Below are 3,789 nucleotides of genomic sequence, written 5' to 3'. Positions count from 1 at the left end.
ACCACTAAAACCACCAACACCACCACTAATCCCACCAACACCGCTAATACCACCAACACCACCAACACCACCACTAATACCACCAACACCACCAATACCAACAACACCACCAACACCACCACTAATACCACCAATACCACCAACACCACCACTAATACCACCAATACCACCAACACCATCAACACCACCACTCATACCACCAACACCACCAACACCACCACTAATACCACCAATACCACTAATACCACCAACACCACTAATACCACCAACACTAATACCACCAATACCACCAACACCACCACTAATACCACCAACACCACTAATACCACCAACACTAATACCACCAATACCACCAACACCCCTAATACCACCAATACCGCCCAACACCACCACTAATACCACCAACACCACTAATACCACCAACACTAATACCACCAATACCACTAATACCACCAACACTAATACCACCAATACCACCAACACTAATACCACCAACACCACTAATACCACCAACACTAATACCACCAACACTAATACCACCAATACCACTAATACCACCAATACCACTAATAACACCAACACCACCAATACCAACAACACCACCAACACCACCACAAATACCACCAATACCACTAACACCACCACTTATACCACCAACACCACTCATACCACCAACACCATCACTAATACCACTAATACCACCAATACCTCCACCACCACCACTAATACCACCAATACCTCCACTAATACCACCAACACCACCACTAATACCACCAACTACATTCAATATCAGAAATAACAAGTACAACTTTAATAATAATTAATAAAGTATTGCGGTCTTCATGTCATTCCTGTACTTCTACTTCTACTTCAAACTTGTTGGCCTTTTAGTTCTTCAGGTGTGTGGAGAGACACACCTTGTTTACCTGCAGGCCATGAGCCCCGCCCTCTCAGGAGACCGCATTTTGTAAGGAAGGTGCTTCAGGCGGAAGATTCACTTGAATGCTGACAGGTTCCTGATAGGGGGGCGGGGCTGTGTGTGCGTGGGAGTGTGTGTGTGTGAGTGACTGTGTGTGTGTGTTTGCGCTGTGTGTGTATTGTGTGTGTGTGTGCATGCGTGTGGGTGTGAGTGACCAAGCTGCTGCTGCAGGAGAAAAGCGGTGACACATCTCCAAGAGGAACGAGCACAAAGAAACTCTTTGTGCTCGAGGAAGATCATCTTCATCTTCATATACAGTAAAACATCAGAACTCACAGAACTGAACGTGAACTGTTGTTTGAGATTTTACAGTATTTATGTCTCAATCTCTAGTTTCAAGTCATCTTCAATACAGCATGATGTTCATTTCGTAAATTATGGTAAATTAGAGTCAAACAGACCATAAAGCAGGGGACGCTTTCGGGCGGGGCTACAAGGTGATTGACAGGTCGACATCAGGCTACAAAAAGGATGTGATGATGTAAAATCCATCAGAATAACACAACAATGAGATCTTCAGGTTGAATCAATGTTTTATCTGAGCTTTGCTCTGCAGCTAACCGCTAACAGCTAGCCCCTAGCCGCTAACCCACTTTGTATTTAATCCAATAAACAAACTATCAAAACGTACAGATGTTTTATTGGCGATAACTCAGCTGGACTTCTGGTCCTCTGAGGACAGACTGGACGCTGCCGTGACCCTCTATCGCCTTTCCAGGTTACAAGTGGTATTACAAGACGGGCTGGGGCTAGCTGGTTAGCATTTAATTTAATTTAGTAGATGAGCTCTTCACATTCATGTTTGTTCATTTATTGAATGATTTGAACACAACGACGCTGTTATGGACTCAATGCTCTTTTGGTGCATTATCACCATTAAAACGCTTTTAATAGAGTGAAAGTCCTCAAGTGAAGTCAGAGTGCAGGTGATCTACTCTCTGTGTGTCGCTGCATTGTGTGCGATGAAGGGAATATTATGCTTTATTGGTTCATTCTGTATTTTTCCTCTTTTCAAAGCTGCTTAACTGAAGGTGACACGCCTCTTGAACAAACATGCTGCAGGTTTTCTAAATCCAGGCTCCATCAAGTGGGTGTTGTACATTCCTGTCAGTCCCTGCAGGCTGAGAGCTTTGGCTGCTCACGATGGGAACAAGCCTGCAGCACAATACCACGCGGCCACGCCCGCATGAAGGGCATGCAGTGCATGCAAAGCATGAAAGTAAAAGCTGGAGATCGCTGCAGGATGCCTTTCTGTGCACACGGAGAATCCATTGATGTGGCGACCCAGTTAGTAATAGCTGTTATTATTTCATTACACATCCGGATTTAAATACTGATCATTAAACAAGTAAATGACTACATTGAAGCTAAATACATATCATTCCAAATATGAACAACTGTGTTAGAAAATGTGTTTCTCTTCGAAAAAGAGTAAAAAGTACAAGTTTGAGAAGTTAACTACAACTGTCAGGGCGCATTTCTGCAAAACTGATTAGTTTATCTGCAGCTAAAATCAATTCACTTATAATTGAGCTGTAAAATTTGATTTTAAAATCCAAAAGGAGAAAATCAGTGGCCTGCTTTGTTAGCTCTGTTAGATCTGTTAGCTCCATTAGCTCTGTTAGCTCCATTAGTTCTGTTAGCTCCATTAGTTCTGTTAGCTCCATTAGTTCTGTTTGCTCCATTAGTTCTGTTAGCTCCATTAGTTATGTTAGCTCCATTAGTTCTGTTTGCTCCATTAGTTCTGTTAGCTCCATTAGCTCTGATAGCTCCATTAGTTCTGTTAGCTCCATTAGTTCTGTTAGCTCCATTAGTTATGTTAGCTCCATTAGTTATGTTAGCTCCATTAGCTCTGTTTGCTCCATTAGTTATGTTAGCTCCATTAGTTATGTTAGCTCCATTAGCTCTGTTAGCTCCATTAGTTATGTTAGCTCCATTAGCTCCATTATTATGTTAGCTCCATTCGTTATGTTAGCTCCATTAGCTCTGTTTGCTCCATTAGTTATGTTAGCTCCATTAGTTTTGTTAGTTCCATTAGCTTTGTTAGCTCCATTAGTTATGTTAGCTCCATTAGCTCTGTTTGCTCCATTAGTTATGTTAGCTCCATTAGTTATGTTAGCTCCATTAGTTCTTTTAGCTCCATTATTATGTTAGCTCCATTAGCTCCATTAAATCCGTTAGGTCTGTTAGCTTTGTTGGCTCCGTTTTTACTAATCTGCATTGTTATCTAGTTGTTTCTGCATCATTTTGATCAGATTATTGCAATAAAATCAAATACTATTTTAGGTTCATGGTTCATAAACTAGATTAATTCAGCTATTGTAAAACAGGAAGTCAATCAGATCCATTGTATTGTGGATTATTACATAACATCAAGAAGAGTTTACTTGAACTTTACCAGCATTCATCTATGATAACATCTGTGGTTTCCACATGAGGAGAGTATCAGCAGGACTTCTCAGGTGACTCATGAACACACGTGTTTCACTCATCCAAGTCTTTGCTGAACAAACAAGTGGTTTACCTCTAAAGCGTCAGCTGCTGCCAAGAGTCTGTCAGCTTGTGAAACCCATAATTATTAATGATCTTGTGATTGTTAAGGTTGAAGGTTGAGCTACAGATGAATGTGTCAGGACCCGCTTCTGACGAGGCCTTCGGCATGCATCCGCTGAAGGGGGGGACTCAGCCACACCTTAACCTTTTCAGCTGAGTGAAAGAAGAACAGGTGTCTCCTCCCAGACTTGGCTCGCCCTCCTCCGCCTCCTCCTCCTCCTCTCTTCGAACAGTATAAAAAAATGAGCCGCTCTCTT

This window comes from Taurulus bubalis (assembly GCF_910589615.1).
Source record: "Taurulus bubalis genome assembly, chromosome: 17".
NCBI lineage: Eukaryota > Metazoa > Chordata > Actinopteri > Perciformes > Cottidae > Taurulus > Taurulus bubalis.
The sequence above is the reverse complement of the archived record's forward strand: the minus strand, read 5'-3'. Positions refer to the sequence as shown.